The following is a 23,664-nucleotide window of genomic DNA, read 5'->3' on the forward strand; positions in this document are numbered from 1 at the left end:
CATTTTGGACACAGGGTCGGCCACCGTACCAGCCCATTGTTCGTTGGATGATTCCAACATTCGTACTAGGGTTCAAAGGGTGGGAATTACTGTTATAAATGTTATTCTGACATTGGTCATCACATACTATCAACAAATCAATAAGTATGCATTAAAAGGACATTCCTGAGTTTGCTGCATTGTAAGATGTTTACAAAAAATAAAATATTTCTACGATTAAACTTACATATTAAATATATTTTCTTGTTTAGAATATCAGTGTCTGTATATTCAATGTGTTTCTGGCCGTCTCAATATTTGTAAGAACCCCAAACTGGATTTTGTCTTCAAATAATTTAGTACGTACGAAAAAATATATTTTAGGAAATAAAATGAAATTTAACCTAGTACAAATATTAGAACGATCAGAAACACGTTTAATATACAGCCACTAATATTTTATGCTTAAAAATATATTTGATATGTAATTACAATCGTTAAAAGGTCTCTGTTAGTCGATAACATTTTAAAAAATTGCAGCAAACTCAGGAGGGGGGGGGGGGGGGGGGATCAAAAGCGAAAACTGGGCAATGGTTTTAGATATAACGTGACAAAATAGGGTAGGTCATGCAGTTTAAAAAAGATATATATATTAATATATTTTTGAAACTTCATTCACCTCTACTGGTCGAGATAAATGTTCACCAAATAATACTAATAATACTAAAAAAAAGATAAATTAAAAAAAAAAAATTCTTCATATACATTAAAAAGAAGAAGATGAAAACAGTTGTTTTTTCTAGGTACTATAAGGGTTGGTTCCTTGAAACATCATTTTTCAGCCTCATATATTATAGTTTGTTGTAATTGATCAGAAATTTGGGCTAGTGCTTTATTTTGGTGGGCTAGTGGAATTTACAAACCCACTAGCCCTATGGCTAGTGACTTTTTTTTTTTTTTATCATAACCTGAAAATGGGAGATTTAAAAATATTCCAAGATAACAAATAATCTGTTCAATTTGTAACATTAATACTATAGAGAATTAATATCACTTTTTGCTTGTATGTCCATGTTACAGAGACCTAAGAACTAAGTATCTAAAGAAATATTATTGTGCATGACCTCCGATTAATAAATTTATCAATTTGTTATCATTAAATTCCAATGTCGCATTTTAGACTGCCGACCGTTGCTCGCATTAAGTTAGGGACGCGTTAATTTCAGGATCTACAGTATTCAAAGTCAAAGTCAAATTTAAATTTGCCAAACGACAGCTTAAATCCTGATATAACACTATGCCATATTACAAAATTTAGTAATGCAAAATACACATCTACAGTTTGAATGTTCACTGTTAATTAGCAAGGGAAATAACCGAGCAAGGTAAAAGTAAAAATAAGAACCTCAATATTTTAAGTGTTCATAGAATATTTCGTCTGGGCCACAAAACGTGTTATTCGGTAGTGTAGAGCAGATTTTGTTGACGAGTGGGGCAGTGGCGTAGCGTCGGCGGGGTCACCGGGGCGGTTGCCCTGGGCGCAAAATTCTGGACTGGTGGAAGGGACTCGGGGAGTGCTAACGGTCCACTGGTTAGGGGGCGCAATGCTTGCCTTGCCCCGAGCGCTGGCAACCCACGCTACGCCACTGCTCTCCACTGCTAATGTTGTATTCTTAGAGGATTTCTAAGGTTAGTTATTTGTATTGGTTGTTTGTAGTATTCATGTTTCTTATGTAGTGTATTTGTTTACGGGTATGTTCTAAATGAAAATTACTGTTTATAGATTAAGTCGGTACATAATATAATGTATTAATAGGTAAAATAACTCTTCTGCAACAATAATTATCTAAAGTAATTAAGTAACAGATGAAGTATATTAAATCCAGTTCTAATGTCTGATTGGTAATGTAATTAATAGTATGATTTCTTATAACTAAATACTAATGGGTTTTAACGTTAAATTAATTGTGGTGTGATAGTTAACTGAGAGTAAGATATTTGCTCAGTTTGTATTATCTTAGAAGAGATAGTTTATTTTATGCTATTGCTATTAATATAATGACATACTTTTGATTATAGAGTTTGTACGATACTTAATGTGTTTTATTATTTTATTTAAATCTTTATTTCTAAATGCTTGTTTCAGTTACCGGCCAGGTGTTACAACCTTAGTTACACACATTTGTTATGTACATGACTGTGTTGTTATATGTGTATATTTTTATGACGTTGCAATGTACATTAATGTGTTAAACATTAGTAGTCAATGTATTAGTAAAGTATGGATTGTATAAAGTATTAACATATGGTGTTACGTCATGTGTATTATGATGTATTATTTAGTAGGAACCATAGGAACCATGTATTAATATATGATTCCATATATGTTAACTATCTGTGACAGTCTAGGAAATGCCATACGTCAATTGTTGTATACGTGTATATGTATTTGTTATCGTAATGTCATGTACTCTATTCTTGTTGTATTTTAATTTATTGTTTTGATTGTTTCAGGGTTTCAAAAATACTTTGTGTATAATGCTAAATGAAATTCCATTGTCCTAAACCTGCAGCTGTTTGCACACACACACACACACACACACACACACACACACACACACACATATATATATATACATATATATATATATATATATATATATATATATATATATATATATATATATATATATATATATATATATGGGAGATCAGTTCTACTGACTGACCAATACTGCTTCTAACTATAGGCACTGTTACTGGAGTTGATGCTAAACACATCTAAGTTTAGTAAATAATTATGAGTAATCATGAAAGTAATCGCTGATTACGATTACATTAGCAATGTAATCGATTACGATTGAGATTACATGACATTATCAAACAATGTAATCGATTACGATTACTGATTACGATTACCGCATCCATTTATTTATTTATTTATATCAGTATTAATGAACCCACATACCAATTACCTACTTAGGTCACACTGTCATTGAACTCCCATGTTAAATTGCCCGACTTCAAATGAAGATTGCCAACAGGTTCTCGTGGGTACTAACAACATGTACCGTATATAAACGTTTATTTTCACTCCAAAATTGAGAACTTTTACGTCTCGGTGTTTTTCCTATATAATCACATGTGGTTGTAGTAAAGTCCAAACAGGTTGTGTAGAAACAGATTCACATGGGCCAACTGTTCCGCTGCACACATACCTATGTCCCAGAAAAGCTATGTACAATATTACAAAATAGCATGGGAACAATCCAACCAGAGGGCTTACCAAATTACTAGAAGTAAATATGCGAACCGCAACAAATGTTACAATTAGGAACTATAATGGACCGTGATCAGTGAACTCTCACCTGGAAGTGAACTATGTACCAATGCATAAAACAGGTAGTATTCATGATATAAACAATTATAGACCGATATCTCTATTAAGTAACATATCGAAGGTATTTGAAAAATGTGTCTTTAAATACGTGTTTAAGGCGCTGTCTTAGGACCTCTTTTAGTTTCAATATATATTAATGATATTATTGTCAAAGGGATAAATTCTAATATACGATTATTTGCCGATTAACCTTCACTGTACATTACTGTAGAAAATCCTGAAGAATGTAGTAAGATTATGAACTCGGACTTAGAACATATAAACGACTGGGCAAAACATTGGCTCGTCAAATTTAGTCCCCTAAAAACCGAAACTGATATTTACTAGAAAAAATATGCCATTTATAAAACCTAAATTGTACCTAGATAACGTTACTGTGAAAGAAATTGACCATCACAAACAATTAAGATTAACATTTCAAAACAGTGGCCAATGGTTTTTTCATATTCAGAACATTATAGAAAAAAGCTAAATAAAAAAAATTCTCCGCTCGCTAAAATACCGGCTCTCTAGAAAGTCGCTAGAAAAAATATATTGTTCATTTATTCTTCCAGTGTAACATAATTTGGGATAACGGTACCCTTTATCTATCAGAGCAGTTAGAAAATATTCAGCTTGATGCTTTACGCACTATCTGGGGGGGGGGGGGGGGGGGGGGGGGGGGGGCTGTTTGTGGGACATCTCACCAATCGCTGTACAAAGAAACAGGACTTATACCACTAGCTGAGAGGAGGAGACACAAAGTATGTGTGACGTACAAAATATGTAACGGCCTCTCTCCTAGATATTTGTCCATCCAACTACCTCGAACTGTCGGTCAAATAAACAGATATTCCCTGCGCAATACCGAACACTTTCAATCATATCGATGTCGTTCAAAATTATATTCTGAATCTTTCTTCCCATCTAGCATTAATTTATGGAACAATTTATTAATGAATATTAAAAATTCCACATCAGTCAGTTCTTCCAAGAATTTTTTTAAAAGCAATTCACAATTTCATTGCTGAAAGCAAACGTTTTGACTAATAAAACCGTTCACCTTCTCCTTTATTCTTCTTGTCTCATCTATATACAAATATTTATACTTTGACAGGTTATAAATATACAGTAGTTTTATATATTCTTCAACACTAAATGCATATTTTGTACTTTCTATGTTGACCAGTTAATATTTCAGTTGCATAATGTAGGGAAAAGTCTTTATATAGTCTATGCCTGTTGACCAATCCCATCTGTTAATATAAACAGAAATAAATATTGTTTAAATCAATTATGTAGTGAAACCTCATACTAATTTTATTTACCCCAATGGTGACATGTAGCCAGCATGACTGTATATGTAGCTAGCTTTGTCTTGCGTTTGTGATACTTAACACATCAAATGTCAATATATATAAATATATATATTGGAAGTGATTGTTGACAAAATTATTTTATTTAAACAAATTTAAATGTAATTAAAATTGTGTTATTTAATTATTTGTCACTGTAGTTGTCATTTATCATTTTAGCAATACAATCTAATTTGTAAAACAAACATTTTATTGTGATCATTTTTTATTTGTTAAATTAAAATATTAAATCAAAAATAATTTTAATGTTCAATATTAAGATCTAAATATTTTCGAATATTTTCAAACTGCCCGTAAGTTACTTCAGTCCAGTTAATTCCCAATATTTCCATTGGAAATTTTCCACTCTGAAGGTTACAGTGGATTTAACAATCCTAATTCAATTAACACTGGTCCACCCACAAGCTCACTTCGCCATATTTTGTGGAGTACTGACCGTACTAGTTTCTCTAAATGTATGGACATGTGCTTATCAGTAATTCAGTGTGTTAATACTGTGCAATCTGATTAAAATACGGAATAATAAACACATTAGTGTTTATCTAAAACTTCCCAGCAGTATTTGGTTGGAAATTGCTGTGGTATCTAGCCACAAATTTCGTGGACAATTGCACCTCTGTGAAAATGTAGTTGGTACTGGACGTATAAGAAAAACTATTGAAGTTTCAAAATATAGACACCAAAAAGCTGCGCAGAAGGAATATTGCTCGACATGAAGAGAAAATTGACTGTTGTAAAGGAGACGTCATCCCTTTTTTTAAGGCCAACATCGTTCTGAATCTGAAGATTAAAGAAGGACCATCCACCTCAGTTTGAGCCAGTGTCAGTGTACACCGACCGTTCATCACATTTTAGTGGAGATTAATCATTTTGGTCTCACAAGAAAAGATATATTTGGTGGACGAATGTGACAAAATCGTTTCAATGTTACCTGAACTTATCTTGAATGTTTTGTCTTTTTTACGAAATGTTGATTTTGTTTCTGCCAGCAGTCCAAACGACTAAACCGCAATCTGCGATCAAGACGGTATATCAGACCTTTCCCCAGGATTGTTTAAGGCGCTTACATTTTTAGCATAATTATAACACAAATCAAGCCAAAATAAGTGGAGTAGTGGGTTGAAAACAATTAAGTGTTTACCTTCAATCCACTTTATTTTTAAATTAAAATTATTATTGTATCATTTATTTTATATTTCTTTAATTATTTTTATTTAATTTATATTATTTATTTTATTTTATTATTATTATTATTTTATGTTTATTATGTCAGCATTCTGTTAAAATCCGGCAGTGTCTCGTTGGGTAAAAATTAAAGGTGGGCGGCTGAGCGACTCCGACACCCACCCACCCCCACCACCCAATCCCTCCTCGTTCTTCCAAGTAAATCAGAAAAAAAAATCTGAATAAATCTGAACAACGAAACCGTATTACCTCATCAAAATCAAAGACAGCAATGAGGGTAGGAGCAGTTATTATATTACTTCGATTTTTCAGCAGGAGGGGGGATACATTATCTTCAGACTTGGAAGCCAGTATCCCGTACACCGACCCCCACTTCTAAGGCCTATGATCTCAAATTAACAAAGATACAGAAATATGGGTGTGGGTGGATGTTAATGGAGGGTATTGTTTTTTTCTTTCTTCCTCTTTTTCACAAATAAAAATTTGAGAGCATTTTTTTTTAATATAGAGCTCATTATTTCTTTAAATAGCAGATATAATATCTGTATAATGCAGAATCGAATGGGCATTTGGTAAAATAGTGGTTGATTCCATGAATCTCCCTCTAGAGTGACTACTATAGGAAGGCAGCCACTCCAAAGGATATGCTTTTGCTGGACATTTATTCATCCTGCACTAATCAGAAGAGGACTGCCACTCCCAGGCTAGTTTATTAAATCGAAACTAGTACTGGGCAGAGACCATTGGAATAAATATGCACTCATGAATCACTGTCAAAACAGTGATCATATAAGGTGTTCCCTAAAGGTAAGCATGTTTTTAATTTAATTTTCTAATTTTTATATTAAATTCGTACTTAGTGCTAGCTATATATAGGGTATAATTAGATATTCATTAATGCATTGCCATCTCATTGTCCTACGTTTACCGTTTATATAAAATATAATAAAAAGACCCCCGGGTTTGTTATTTGCGGGTGCCTGGTCATAGGTACATATTACGCACAGACAATCCACACAGGGACGTTTTATCAAGAGTATAGAGTCCGCTCATCGCGTTGAGCAGGTGTCTGTTATACAGAGGTCAAATAAAGAAGGGAATACATTGGGCATATTTTATAATGGCCTGTGCGCGCGTTTGTGTCTGAATGTGCATGCGCATGCGTGTTCGTGTGTGTGTGTGTGTGTGTGTGAATGAATGAATGTGTGCGTGGGCATGTTTGTGTATATTATATTTATTGGGATGGACAAATACACAGATATTATCACACTGGCTTGGAGATAATAAAATCCGTTCATCTTCACATATTGGGACACTGAATGTATCAGACTGATTCCTTCTCAGTATCCAGATCCCCATGATAACCATGCAGCCGTTGTCTATGTTAACTGGTGTAACAAAGGCCGTGGTATGTACTACCCTGTCTGTGGGATGGTGCATATAAAATATCCCTTGCTGCTAATCGAAAAGAGTAGCCCATGAAGTGGCGACAGCGGGTTTCCTCTCTCAATACCTGTGTAGGCTTTAACCATATGTCCGACGCCATATAACCATAAATAACATGTGTTGAGTTCGTCGTTAAATAAAACATTTCCTTCCTTCATTCCTCGACGTCCCCATGCGTCGGTCACTCCCAACACAAAAGAACCTACAATATGAGCGATTTAAAAGTAATATCATCAACATTATCGTCGTCATCATCATCATCATTACCATTATCATCATCATCATCATCGTCGTCATTACCATCATCATCATTATCATCATCAACATCATTATCATCATCATCATCATCATCATCATCGTTGTCATCAACATGACCATCATTGCTGTTATAATCACTCGCATTATTATCCGCGTTGCTCGCTATCTTAAAGGCACATTCCTCAGTTTGCTGCATCGTAAGATATTTTCGACTAATAAAATATTTCTACGATTAAACTTACATATTAAATATATTTTCTTGTTTAGAATATCAGTGTCGGTATATGCAATGTGTTTCTGGTCATCTCAATATTTGTAAGAAGCCCAAACTGGATTTTGTCTACAAATAATTTCGTACGTACAAAAAAAATATATTTGATGTGTAATTACAGTCGTTAAAAATTCTCTGTTAGTCGACAACATCTTGAAAATTGCAGAAGATTCAGCAATGTCCTTTTAAAACTACATTCCCTGGAATATTTTTATTATTTAAGCATATTGAACAGAAAATCCAATTACGTTTGGTGCATATATGACGCCGCACTCCGCATTGGTTTCACTACGCTGGATTATCCAGGTCAAAAACAAAGTCATGATTTTGAAAGTGGAACACTTTTGACGGGCTCGTACCGATCTCGGTTTTCATTGGCTTATCACAAGTAGAGAATTCCACAACAAAGGATCACGTGAGGTTTCGCAATTTTTTAACAAATTTAACTGTCTTGATTGAGGGGTCGTCTCATATCTCCAAAACATATTTATATCCATAGAGGTATGGTACAACGCCTTTCCAGGGGTCGGTGAGTGGGGGATTTGCCTTGAAATTTTGACAGTGGCCAGCTGTTTGCATTCGCGTTACATGTAATGGGGTGTTACTAATTACGTAACGCTCTAGGGGTAGAGGAAGAGGGTACTATGTTCGATTTACGTAACATTTTTCAAGACTACATGTTATTTTCATTCATTACTTAGATCTAAAAAGGTGTTTTTTGGAAATGCGCGGTCAGTCTAGGATCGATCCCCATCGGCAGGTATACAAAAAGACCATGGTATGTGATATCCTGTATGTGGGATGGTACATATAAACAATCACTTGCTAAAAAAAAATGTAGCGGGTTTCCAAGGCTCGTGTGCAGGGATTTCAGCGGGGTTGGGGTTATAGACTGTGTTAAGCGAAGTTTATATAAGGCCATGCTCCCCAAAAAAATACATTTCAAATTTTTTTAAGCTTGGGCAAGTAAGGGTTTTGACCTCCAATACCCTCCCCCTGCACATGCACCCGATTCCTCTCTAAGATTATATGTCAAAATTACCAAATGTTAGACATCCAACAGCAGATGGAAGGAAGGATAGGATATGTTTTAGTTAACGACGCACTCAACACATTTTATTTACGGTTGTATGGGGTCGGACGATTATTAAATTAATATGCTTTATCTTTGATGTTGTTAACCCCCCCCCCCTTCCCCCCAACTTTACCCTTTCCAAACGAAATAATATTTATTTGAATTTGTCGATTTTAACACGTAAAATTAAGAAGTGAAAACGTTCATTGTCTACTTTAGTATATTTTTATTTTAAAAATATATACATGATTAATGTGTTACTAGTATACAAACTAAACTTTAAAAGTTCTATTAACACTTTATAAAATATCAATTCTGAAATAGGAAGGTACGACTGTCGATAATACGTAGTCAAGATCAAACCGGTTTTAACTACAGCGCAAGATTTCTCTTTTAACCCTACAATTTAAAATCGGCAAACGCACGTGTTAACTGAAACTGACAACAGGCTGTTGTTTGTGCTTTGCCGAGCTATGGCGGCACAGGCGACGAATCAAGCGTATACGTTTGACGATATCCGTTCATAGCAAACACACACGACTTTTTTAAAAGTGCATTTGAGCTTGTATTTCACATTTGCACATGATGTTATAATATGGTAACCAGATAATGTAATTTTAAGTCAGGGCTCTACACTAACTCTACACGTCAATTGTTTTTCTGTCAAACAAATACGTGTCAATGTTTAATTGTCAAGTGTGACAGGTGCTTGTTCCACCGGAATGTTTTTGTTTAATGATCAAGCAATACGTAAGTTTTCTATCTTAGGCAGCAACACGTCTAATGCATAATTCACAAAGCTCTCCTAAGTTTGCTTAAGCTCTCTTAACAGTATGTTTGCATTGCACTGTGATATTATCGCAAATATGCGAGAGTTTAGTGGATTTGGTCCCTGGTCAATTAATATCAAAACTAACAAACATATCACAGCATTAATGCCCTAAAAACAAATAAAATTAATTAAACTATTGACATAGAAATATGTTTTAAATGTTACAATATAGGCTACGTACATACTACAAGTGACCTAAACACAACTGCTAGATTCATTGTTCAGGTTTTCAGTCGGATTCGGCTGTAACTCCTGTCTGTTAGTATGTACGTCCAGACTGGTTGGGCTTGCTGCAATAAGATGCTGTAACTCCTGTCTGTTAGTATGTACGTCCGGACTGGTTAGACTTGCTGCAATAAGATGCTGTAACTCCTGTCTGTTAGTATGTACGTCCGGACTGGTTAGACTTGCTGCAATAAGATGCTGTAACTCCTGTCTGTTAGTATGTACGTCCGGACTGGTTAGACTTGCTGCAATAAGATGCTGTAACTCCTGTCTGTTAGTATGTACGTCCGGACTGGTTAGACTTGCTGCAATAAGATGCTGTAACTCCTGTCTGTTAGTATGTACGTCCGGACTGGTTAGACTTGCTGCAATAAGATGCTGTAACTCCTGTCTGTTAGTATGTACGTCCGGACTGGTTAGACTTGCTGCAATAAGATGCTGTAACTCCTGTCTGTTAGTATGTACGTCCAGACTGGTTGGGCTTGCTGCAATAAGATGCTGTAACTCCTGTCTGTTAGTATGTACGTCCGGACTGGTTAGACTTGCTGCAATAAGATGCTGTAACTCCTGTCTGTTAGTATGTACGTCCGGACTGGTTAGACTTGCTGCAATAAGATGCTGTAACTCCTGTCTGTTAGTATGTACGTCCGGACTGGTTAGACTTGCTGCAATAAGATGCTGTAACTCCTGTCTGTTAGTATGTACGTCCGGACTGGTTAGACTTGCTGCAATAAGATGCTGTAACTCCTGTCTGTTAGTATGTACGTCCAGACTGGTTGGGCTTGCTGCAATAAGATGCTGTAACTCCTGTCTGTTAGTATGTACGTCCGGACTGGTTAGACTTGCTGCAATAAGATGCTGTAACTCCTGTCTGTTAGTATGTACGTCCGGACTGGTTAGACTTGCTGCAATAAGATGCTGTAACTCCTGTCTGTTAGTATGTACGTCCGGACTGGTTAGACTTGCTGCAATAAGATGCTGTAACTCCTGTCTGTTAGTATGTACGTCCGGACTGGTTAGACTTGCTGCAATAAGATGCTGTAACTCCTGTCTGTTAGTATGTACGTCCGGACTGGTTAGACTTGCTGCAATAAGATGCTGTAACTCCTGTCTGTTAGTATGTACGTCCAGACTGGTTGGGCTTGCTGCAATAAGATGCTGTAACTCCTGTCTGTTAGTATGTACGTCCGGACTGGTTAGACTTGCTGCAATAAGATGCTGTAACTCCTGTCTGTTAGTATGTACGTCCGGACTGGTTAGACTTGCTGCAATAAGATGCTGTAACTCCTGTCTGTTAGTATGTACGTCCGGACTGGTTAGACTTGCTGCAATAAGATGCTGTAACTCCTGTCTGTTAGTATGTACGTCCGGACTGGTTAGACTTGCTGCAATAAGATGCTGTAACTCCTGTCTGTTAGTATGTACGTCCGGACTGGTTAGACTTGCTGCAATAAGATGCTGTAACTCCTGTCTGTTAGTATGTACGTCCGGACTGGTTAGACTTGCTGCAATAAGATGCTGTAACTCCTGTCTGTTAGTATGTACGTCCGGACTGGTTAGACTTGCTGCAATAAGATGCTGTAACTCCTGTCTGTTAGTATGTACGTCCGGACTGGTTAGACTTGCTGCAATAAGATGCTGTAACTCCTGTCTGTTAGTATGTACGTCCGGACTGGTTAGACTTGCTGCAATACGATGCTGTAACTCCTGTCTGTTAGTATGTACGTCCGGACTGGTTAGACTTGCTGCAATAAGATGCTGTAACTCCTGTCTGTTAGTATGTACGTCCAGACTGGTTGGGCTTGCTGCAATAAGATGCTGTAACTCCTGTCTGTTAGTATGTACGTCCGGACTGGTTAGACTTGCTGCAATAAGATGCTGTAACTCCTGTCTGTTAGTATGTACGTCCGGACTGGTTAGACTTGCTGCAATAAGATGCTGTAACTCCTGTCTGTTAGTATGTACGTCCGGACTGGTTAGACTTGCTGCAATAAGATGCTGTAACTCCTGTCTGTTAGTATGTACGTCCGGACTGGTTAGACTTGCTGCAATAAGATGCTGTAACTCCTGTCTGTTAGTATGTACGTCCGGACTGGTTAGACTTGCTGCAATAAGATGCTGTAACTCCTGTCTGTTAGTATGTACGTCCGGACTGGTTAGACTTGCTGCAATAAGATGCTGTAACTCCTGTCTGTTAGTATGTACGTCCGGACTGGTTAGACTTGCTGCAATAAGATGCTGTAACTCCTGTCTGTTAGTATGTACGTCCGGACTGGTTGGGCTTGCTGCAATAAGATGCTGTAACTCCCTCGTCCAAATCTAAACTGCAGTTTGAAGATCTGACCAAAGCCAGTGTCTTTTATGTAGATAAAGCGTTCGCTTCATGCGCGGTCGGTCTAGGATCGATCCCTGTCGGTGAACCCATTGGGCCATTTCTCGTTCCATCCAGTGCTCCACATATGCTGTAACAAAGGCCGTTGTATGTACTATCCTGTCTGTAGGATAGTGCATATAAAAAGATACCTTGCTGCTAATCGAAAAAGAGTAGTCCATGAAGTGGCGACAGCGGGTTTCCTCTCTCTAATATCTGTGTGGTCTTTAACCATATGTCTGACGCCATATAACCGTAAATAAAATGTGTTGAGTGCGTCGTTAAATAATAAAAAATAATAATAATAATAATAATAATTTAAAAAATATATATATATATATTATATATATATATATGTATATGTATATGTATATTGGTCCTTTCCATTTGTGATTACGGATGTTTAGAGGAAAGCAAAAACAAAACAAAAAACTTAAATAGAATGCTTTGTTAACGTGAACAACGTGGGGTGTAGCCTACTGTGCTTTTCACAGTGGTCAACAATGGCAGTCCTCCGGACGAGGTTGGACGCTTTATATCACGTGGCGCTAGAGGCTATACTCGCATGAACGAGACATCTGGCAGTGGAGACGAACGAAACATCGGTTTACCGACGGCTCAGCACAGTTTAAATTTCGGCCGTTTGGTGACTAACATAATACGTGTACTTTGGCTATGTTGACAAATGATTGGGGCGGAAAGTAGCTCAGTGTTAAAGCGTTCACCTGAAGCGCGGTCGGTTTGGGATCGATCCCCGTCTGTGGGCCCATTGAGCTATTTCTCTTTCCAGCCAGTACACCATAACTGGCATATTAAAGGCTATGGTATGTGATGTCCCCTCTGCGGGATGGCCCGTATACGAAAGGTCGTAGTATGTGCTATCCTGTCAGTGCACATACAAGATACCTTGCTACTAATGGAAAAATGTAGCGGGTTTCCTCTCTAAGGGTATGTCAAAATTACCAAGTGCTTGACATCCAATAGCTGAGTATTAATAATATATGTGATGTAGTGTATCACCGTCTTTATATGGAAGCCCAGAACTGCCAATCTGAAATGGGCTTCCATAGTATTTGACAGACTTGTTATGGGCCAGTGTATATAACAGAGGAAAACAATCACCACAAAATCACACAGAACGCTCTGAAATGCTTTATTTATTTCTCTGACACATCCAACCAATACATGACATCCAAAGGTTTCAGATCCATTACGTCACGTCACCATGACAACAGTACCTACCACGGATGGAATCTGAAAAAAAAACACCACCGAAATAACTGTACCACTTCAGAAGGCTTCTAGAATATAGTTATGCTGTTCAAATCAGAAACAAAGAAATAGTTTCACAGAGCGGGCTGTGATCAATTGTGAAACTTATAGGGCTCTGCCAGTGCACCACGACTGGCATATCAAAGGCTATGGTATGGGCTATCCTGTCTGTGGGATGGTGCATATAAAAGATCCCTTGCTACTAATGGAAAAATGTAGTGGATTTCCTATCTATGGCTATGTCAAATTTACCAAATGTTTGACATCCAATAGCCGATGATTAATAATCAATGTGCTGTAATGATGTCGTTAAACAAAACTAACTTTAAAACGTCTTTAGGGCTCTGACCACCGAATTACACACACGCAAACATATTCATACATACATACATACATACAAGCATGCATGCATGCATACACACACACACACATGCATGCATACGCTAACACACGCACGCATACGTCGCGCTCAGAGCATCTCGGACAAGCGCTGTACCACTGATCTGAATCCAGCTACCACCCTCCCTCCGGCAACGCACAGACTACTAATCTATTAATAGCGAGGGATATTATGTAAATATTGTGCTGATTTGATCTCTAAAGCCATAACTGTTTAGAAACCAAGTTTAACCAAATGTAATATGGATTATGATTTACTTACACGTCAAAGCATTAGAGATTTCGTTCACACGTTATCCTTTACGGCCACATCGTCCACCACGTCCTTTGGCGGCGGTCACGCCGAACAGAACAAGAGAGCCTGGAATAGAAGCGACTTAAATTAATATCAACATCAGCAACATCGTATCCGTTGTCACAAACATCATCGACATGTTTGCCATTAGTCGTTATTATATTCAATTCAACTCAATTTATTGTCCATTACCAAACAATCTGGTGTCAGCAAACAGAGATAAAATAATATATAACATCAATAACAACAACAAAAACAAAAATTAATAATAACAATATGAATGTACAGGCCAGACGGAGACATACAATTTGTGTTCTATTTTAATTAAAAAAAGAGTAAAGTTTGTTTTATTTGACGACGCCACTAGAGCACATTGATTTATTATCTTATCATTGGCTATTGGACGTCAAACATATGATCATTCTGACACTCTTTTTTAGAGGAAACTCGCTATCGCCATATAGGCTACTCTTTTACGACAGGCAGCAAGGGATCTTTTATTTGCGCTTGCCACAGACAGGATAACACAAACCATGGCCTTTGTTGAACCAGTTATTGATCATTGGTCGGTGCAAGTGGTTTACACCTACCCATTGAGCTTTGCGGAGCACTCACTCAGAGTTTGGGGTCGGTATCTGGATTAAAAATCCCATGCTTCGACTGGGATCCGAACCCAGTACCTACCAGCCTGTAGACCGATGGCCTAACCACGACGCCACCGAGGCCGGTATGTTCTATTTAAATGAATGTATTCAACATCATGATTGCCTTCATCTATATCTATATCGCCCACATACAAGATTATTGCTGTCACTATCAGAATCACTGTTATCATCATCAGCATCAGCATCAGCATCAGCATCAACATTCGTATTTACCCACGTTTTGGACAGATTGTTTACCAAATTCACATGTTGTTGTTGTTGTTTTTTTAATCAAGGCATGACTGATGTTTTTGAAAAGTACTGGAACATAAATTCAGTTCATGATTACCTTTCCCGAAATGTCAGCTATAATTAGATTTGAAACTGTCCATAATATGTTTATTGGCTTTCAATCTTCGGTGAGCTAGTCAGTTGTATTTAGTTTGGAAGGAAGGAAATGGTATATTTAACGACGCACTCAACACATTTTATTTACGGTTATATGACGTCAGACATATGGTTAAGGACCACACAGATATTGAGAGAGGAAACCCGCTGTCGCCACTTCATGGGCTACTCTTTTTGATTAGCAGCAAGGGATCTTTTATATGCACCATCCCACAGACAGGGTAGTACATACCACGGCCTTTGATATACTAGTCGTGGTGCACTGGCTGGAACGAGAAATAGCCCAATGGGCCTACAGACGGGGATCGATCCCAGACCACTGAGGTACGTCCCGCCCTTGTACTTAGTTTGGATTAATTCTGTTAATTTTTGCATAATTTCACAAATGCTATTTTTCAAAATGTGGCGTCCATTTTATTGCCGTCCCCAATCGCACCCTGTCTGTTTTAGGACGGGTGTTTATACACTGTCGGCTATATACTGGGATAAATATTTGTACAACATTGAGGCACATTTGATTTAGACGACCATTTGTACCTAAGTTTCCATTACTGGTTATACTGAAGGCATTATTCAGAGTATAACCATTGTAACTCGTTTTGGTAGTAAATAATCATTACAATTACAATATACCTAAACTATATTGCTTATAAAATGTATATTTTTTATTTGTCTATTCCATGCATTTCTGGACATTCCAGTTTTATATTAACTTAATCTCTCTCTCTCTCTCTCTCTCTCTCTCTCTCTCTCTCTCTCTCTCTCTCTCTAACAATAATTTATTCTTCCAATCACCAAAAACATTTTCAAATAATTTGGTCAAACAGGATCTGGAATATATGATAATTTTGTATTTAATTGTTACGAACTCATGATAGTCCTTCAAATATTATAATAGTATACGTACATAGCACAAGTGAAGTGAAGAAAACTGTCAGATTCATTGTTCAGAATTCGGCTGTAACTCCTGTCTGTTAGTCTGTACGTCCGGACTGGTTGGGCTTGCTGCAATAAGATGCTGTAACTCCCTCGACCAATTCTAGAATGCAGTTTGAACACCTGCTCACAGTTATTGTCTTTTTATTCAGATGATTCCGGACATTACGCTATGATCGTGTGGTTAATCTATCAGGTTTCTATGGTTATTTCCTCTTACGTTCACAGTGGATGTAAGAAAATGAAACCCTATATCTCCAATGCGATTGTGGTTTAATGACGTTTTAGAAAAACGCATGGCTTATTGCACCTGTTATGCTCACAGCAGGAAATGGCCACAGTGTCCTTATATCTTAGCCACGTGATCATCGCTTAATGTCCGGGATTGTTTCGATAAAAAGACACCGGCCTCAGTGGTGCCGTGGTTAAGCCATCGGGCCTTTCAAACTCTAATTTCCGTAAATTGCTTAATTAATTTTAACTTAATGGGAACAGGCTAACTTTATGCCAACGAGTTCATCTTTCAATCAAATGACGTTATATACCAGCTTATTTTAAAACCGAAGTACAATTTTACACAGTATACTATCCATCACGTTGATTACTCCTAATCAGCTTTTGAGTGTCAAACATAGGTATAATATGATGATCAACATAAATTTAAAATTCTAAAATTCTAATATATATATATACAGCTGTAAAAGAGTTATATTTAGAAAGTCACAATTAAGCACATTAACATTAAATACCTCCACCAAAAGAAATATATATATATATGTATATGTATATGTATATGTATATGTATAATTATGTATATGTATATATATATATACTCTTCAAAAGAAGAAACGCAAAACCACATTGTCGTAACATTTGGAGAATTGATTTAATTATTGAATGGTTAGTCCGATAATTACCAAATGTTGCAGGATTGTTCACAATTCACTCTAGTCCATTGTGAGTAAGTGATAGGACACACCACCAAGGTCAAGGTCATCTGGAGTCAATACCGGGTGTGGCCTCCGCGTGTGTTGACAACTGCCTGGCACCGCCTGCCCATTGAAGCAACCAGAGTACGGATGACGTCCCGGGGGATGGTGGCCCACTCGGCCTGCAAGGCTGCTGCCAGCTCGGGCAGGGTCTGGGGCTGTGGTTGTCGCTGTCGGAGGCGTTGTTGTTCTGTAGGAAAGCCGTTGTGAGACGTGCTGTGTGAGGCCTGGCGTTGTCATGTTGGAACACTGCGTTGGCGTTGGCCATAACTGGAACGATGTGTGGCCGGAGGATCTGGTCAGTGTAGCCCTGTGCATTCAGGTTGCCCTGCACGTGGACCAGGTCAGTTCTGCCAGTGTGTGAGATGGCTGCCCACACCATGACACTACCCCCGCCGAATCTGTCCACTTCCTGCACGCAGTTTGCCGCATAACGTTCACCACGACGCCTATACACGCGACATCTTCCATCATGACGTCGGAGCAGAAATCGGGACTCGTCACTGAACCACACCTGTCTCCATCGCAGTTGAGGCCATTGTCGATGAATCTGGCACCACTGCAGTCGGAGTCGACGGTGTTGTGGTGTTAAGATGACACCTCGAACTGGACGACTGGCACGAATTCCTACCTCACGTAGGCGGTTCCGTACTGTCTGGTCGGATATCCTGCGCAAACCTGGTATTGCTGCGGCTGTGGAGGTGGCAGTAGTCAATCGTTCCCGAAGGTGGCGTACCCGGATGTAGCGGTCCTGCCCGGGGGTAGTGACCCGTGGTCGACCGGATCTAGGGAGGTCACGTGTTGATCCATGTTGCTGGTAACGGTCCCACAGTCTGGAGATGGTGCTTGGGGACACATGGAATGCCCTGGCAACGGCCGTTCTGGATTCGCCTGCGTCTAGTCGGCCGATGGCATTGTTTCTCTGCGGTTCACTGAGACGTGGCATGTCCTGGATTGTCAACTGTCGGCCAGATACAGAGGCCAGGCAAGCGAACACCCTGCACTTTTATACTGTCGGTGTTCATGTTGCACGTGCAGACAACGCATGTGCAGTGGTGACATGGTTTGCACGTGGCTGCGTTTTTGCGAATATTCACATTTTGGAACTTTATTGTACAGTAGCTGCGTTTTATCGAATGTAACCGTGGGAATGTGTTTGGGACATGCAATGACCTTATATTCACAAAGCATGAACCGGTAGGAAACATAAAATCGGAGTTATAACCCATTTGTACCCTTTTGCGTTTCTTTTTTTGAAGAGTATATATATATATATATATATATATATATATATATATATATATATATATATATATGTATATATATGTATATATATATATAAATATTTTTTTATTTTTTAATTTTTTTTAAAATAATAATACATGTACATGTAGTAATAAAATGTGTTAATAATTTTTTTTTTTAAAAACACAAAAATAAACTCTATGATTAGACTATGAAAAACAGTGGTAAGGAAACCGATATACTGCACCGAATTCTCAACACAAAACGGATGAGATACCGAATGTGTTATATTCGCTCTTTCGGTGGAAACCACGCTCTGCACTACGATGAGGGGCCAGGGCAAGGCAGACACCAGTATGTGGAGCATGCATCACAGTAGTCACCACCAGATTTTAATACATGTATGTACTGTTGCCACTGATAGTCTGTTATGGTTGCACAGACACTTCCAGCCCTTGATAACTGGCCAAATGGAACATGGCATAATTTTCGTTACTTGGTTGCCCATCAGATATCTACCACTGTCAAACTTGATAAATCCCGACCCATGCACATGTTCCTTGCACTAATTAATATGATGCAACACGGTACCAGCCTTTTGTGGGCATGACAAGATTACAATGTGGGCTACACATGGAGCTCGCTTTCAGAAGTTACTAATCCATTGCTTGATTAGGATATATTCCAGGTTTTTGTACTGATATTATGTTTGTGAGGGGGAAATATTTTACCCATTAGCAGAATAAACACCAATATGTATAATGCAGCGTGTCATTTTACGACGCCTAATAAATAAAACCATTTTAAAGGGACATTCCCGAGTTTGCTACAATTTTTAAGATGTTATCGACTAACAAAGACTTTTTAGCGAATGTAATTACATATCAAATATATTTTTCTGCATAAAATATTAGTGGCTGTATATTAAATGTGTTTCTGATCGTTCTAATATTTGTACTAGCTTAAAATTTATTTTATTTCCAAAACTATAATGTTTTCGTACGTACGAAATTATTTGAAGACACAATCCAGTTTGGGCTTCTTACAAATATTAAGACGACTAGAAACGCATTAAATATACAGACTCTGATATTCTAAACCAGAAAATATATTTAATATGTAAGTTTAATCGTAGAAATAATTTATTAGTTGGAAACATCTTACAATGCAGCAAACTCAGGAATGTCCCTTTAAAACGTATTTAAATACTATTGTGTATATATGAATGACATCAAACATTGATACTATGATTACATTCTAAGGAATGCTGAAGGAAAATATTTAAATTTCAAACAGATGGCTTCCTCCTGAATAGTATTATTCTCTGTGATAAAGGTTTAATATTTCAGAAAAGGAGCAAATATTTTCCTTCTTCAAAATTAAGAGATATAAATTAAAACTATTTATTTGTAATTATATATTTTTTTTATCAAAATTACTTGGGTCATGTGATGTAATATTCCTAAAACCGTGACTACTTTTAACCATCACACAAGCGTTTGTAATAAACAGTAACCACGTGTAACAAAACATGTGCTCTTGGCTTGCCCCCCCCCCCCCCCCCACATGGGGGGGGGGGCTTGATAGCCAGTTATGGAACGGTGGTGGAGTACCGAGTCGCTTACAATCAAAGAGGACGAATAGGAAGAGGAAACGTGCGTCCGTGCGTCAGGGGCGGTACGGGGGGGGGGGGGGGGCAAAACTGGCGGCTTCTGTGACCCTGCCCCAGCCGATTCCGCGGAAGAGGACAAGGAAGCCATCGGCCCCGGCGTCTCCAGAAGCGGAAACCGAAGTGCTGGACACAGCAATGTGCGAAGCGCCACCGCGTGTGCCGACTTCCACCGCCAAAAAGGCGACTCCGGTACAGATGTCGACTTTACAGACATCTCCCGTTGATTCGCCGGCCCACTTGAGGCCTGTTTTTGTTGTAACGAGGAAGGCTACCACACCGACTAACCAGCCCGACAAGGCAAGGCAAGGCCTCTGACTTTACCAACCACCCCCTTGCCGCCCTGGAAGCTGTCTGGCAAGTTCAGACCGGTAAAATCAGGTCCAGCTTCCGGAACTGCGTGCAGTGGGGATGCTCGGGACCCGACGAAACTGAAGTGCGGATTCCTGAACCAAGATTGGAAACAACTGCCAGATGGAAGCTGCTATGATCTCCACTCCATCAGGAATGCTGTCGGCAACTCTGGGCTTGTTCTGACTCAGCGGCGTCAAGATGTCTACAGACAAGCGATCCTGCTAAAGGAGATGGATAGCCACACCAACCACAGGATTGTGTCAAGGCCATCTTCGTCGCTGAGTACAGAGGTGTCATTACCATGCTACAAGACCTGAAATGGAAGCACCACATCCCCAACTTCGCCGGTACTCTGCTCCTCAGCTCGTTGTAGGCGCCAAGCTTACCTAGGACAGGTAACCTCCTTTTTTAGGCTCAGACGTTACAATTTTTGGCCGGCATTCAAAATTTTATGTTTATTTGTTTTGTAAGCAGTCCGACGCACTTCATTTTGGTAGCCCGTCTAAATTGCTCAAATCTCCTTAAAACCTTTTCGGCCGAGCACTCTAATTTTATTTTTGGACTGGATGAATCCGCTCATTTTGGCTTTAGGTCTTTGACCTAACTTCTAAAAATTTTATTCCAAATTCCGCCTACCTCAAACTATATGAATATGAATAGGATTAAATTAAATATCAAACTTATATTGGCCTGGCTCTGATGCACCATGATGCCAAAATCGATTTAAATCACTGACCTATTCATTAACAATGAATGAATGAATGTTTAACGACACCCCAGCACAAACATATTCATTAACAAATGCAACAGACGACTGTTTATTATCAGCATCCTGTTTGACCTAAACAATTATCAGGTTTTTGAGAAAAATAGTGAGAGATTGGTTACAGCATCCAAGAATGTTTTAAAGATTAATTCACTTTCAGTTTCATTATAAAAATGTCCTAAAATTGTTATTTTCTGAAACACTTTCTAAAAGCTATTGTCGATTTATGAAACACACTCTGTGAAGACTGCATCAAAATGCACCTCTGTTCCATTGTCATACTCGAAATAGGAACTTCGTCAGACCATGGTGTGTACTAACATCTGATGTCGCCCCAAACGTCTGGCAGCATTAGATGTTTAGGACAATATTACTGATTGATTCGACTGCCCTTTAATGTCGCTCCATATTGCGCGTAGACTCAATGTCAAATGTCGCCCATGTAAAGAGTGTGATACCAACTTGTAATATCACATACATTAGGTGTTCATAATGATATCAAACATGTACAAGGCTTTTCAACTTCGGATTGGGGGGCGGGACGTAGCCCAATGGTAAAGCGTTCGCTTGATGCGCGGTCGGTCTAGGATCGATCCCCATCGGTGGACCTATTGGGCTATTTCTCGTTCCAGCCAGTGCTCCACAACCGGTGTAACAAAGGACGTGGTATGTACTATCCTGTTTGTGGGATGGTGCATATAAAAGATCCCTTGCTGCTAATCGAAAAGAGTAGCCCATGAAGTGGCGATAGCGGGTTTCCTCTCTCAATACCTGTGTGGTCCTTAACCATATGTCTGACGTCATATAACGGTAAATAAAATGTGTTGAGTGCGTCGTTAAATAAATAAAGCATTACATTTGGGATTGGGATGAGATGAGCTGAGGTAAGGGAATGGAGCTAGCCTGGGGAGCTGGAGAAATCGCCCATCCTTAAAGCTACTGTCACACCTTGCCGGATAGCGTTAACGGACGTCCGACGGAGCGAAAGAAAATTATCCGGTGGTGAAAGTCGTCTCCGTTGCTGCTCGAGGCCCTTCGAACGGAAGAACACCCGATATTTAGCGGATAAAACGCACAATGACCACACAATCACCGGACAAGTACAGGACAATTACCGGCCACTGTAACGGACAAGATCCGGTCAAAACGAAAGCGGAACGCATGAGAAACTGACAAAACGTTCTACGAACGTATTTGTACAGGTCACGTGATGGACAAAACGGGTATAAATAGAATACAGTATTCCCCAATCAAACTTGCGCACCTTTTCTCTTTTGGCATAATTCTTGCTCCATTCAAAATTCCATAGCACCATTACCCTCCCTCCGCCTGTTACCAACCATGGTCGGGCTGCCGGTGCTCCCTTGCACCTGCCAGTGCAGGCGGTCCCTCCTCCTCCCCACCCCCACCTTTCCTATCCTGGACGGAGAAGTCGGCCGAGGTCGGCTCTTGTGCCCAGGACAGGCGTGCGCTACAACAGCTTGCTCTGAATGTGCACGTAAAACCCTATGACCTGACCTGACCTAACACAGTATCATCAGGCTCTAGTTGGCTCAACACCTCTCTCCAAGATGACCAAGGGGAAGTCCGGGAAGGCTGGGAAGGGCAAGGCCAAGGCACGGAGAAAGGCATCTAGCAGGTCAATATGTGCCTGGATCAGGGCCACTTGATACTGCAGGCGGAGTCTCACACGACACTCCATCATGAAGGTCCTCACTGTCCCAGAAGGTCTTGAGGGGGTGAGACAGGGAAGCCACATTATATACCCCGGAGGATGTACGTCGCTGTCCGTTTCGGACCCGGTGAAGACCCGTTACATGTACGGTACTTATACTGTACTTTTCCTGAAGTCGTCAGTTTTGTCCTGTGGACCCCATTACACATCCGTTATTCATCAGTTCCCATGCGTTCCTTATCAGGTAATCGTCCGCTGAACATGCGGTACACCTCCGGTTCATCCGATGCATGACAGGTAGTAGTCCGGCCGCGAGTCACGTCCACCGGACATCAACGAATGCGAACTGACAAGTACAGGACGAGGAACACACGAGTTCCGAACAAAACGTATACCCAGCGCACACCAACCGTACAACCGGCGGACGCCTTTGCCCGGTGGAGTCCGTTCCAAGTTTTGTGCATGCACAAAACTTACCGCCGGATTGAACGGATCTTGCCGGACCTTGCCTGACAAGGAACGCATTCGCCGAACGACAAACGGACAGGAAACGCATGTGAACGGATTGAAAATTTTGCTCTCCGTCGGACGTCCGTTAATGCTATCCGGCAAAGT

General features: G+C 39.3%; 1 long non-coding RNA gene across 1 annotated transcript; it reads right to left on the reverse strand.

Annotated features, from left to right (window-relative positions):
• Positions 1–13,553: 13,553 nt before the first annotated feature.
• On the reverse strand, positions 13,554–16,587 carry LOC121390058. Its single transcript, XR_005960152.1, has 3 exons — positions 16,323–16,587; positions 14,331–14,429; positions 13,554–13,651 (listed from the first exon to the last, which is right to left on the reverse strand). It is a non-coding gene; the product is annotated as an uncharacterized LOC121390058 (long non-coding RNA).
• Between the last annotated feature and the right edge of the window lie 7,077 nt (positions 16,588–23,664).

Source organism: Gigantopelta aegis, chromosome 15 (genome assembly GCF_016097555.1).
Source record: "Gigantopelta aegis isolate Gae_Host chromosome 15, Gae_host_genome, whole genome shotgun sequence".
NCBI classification, from domain to species: domain Eukaryota; kingdom Metazoa; phylum Mollusca; class Gastropoda; order Neomphalida; family Peltospiridae; genus Gigantopelta; species Gigantopelta aegis.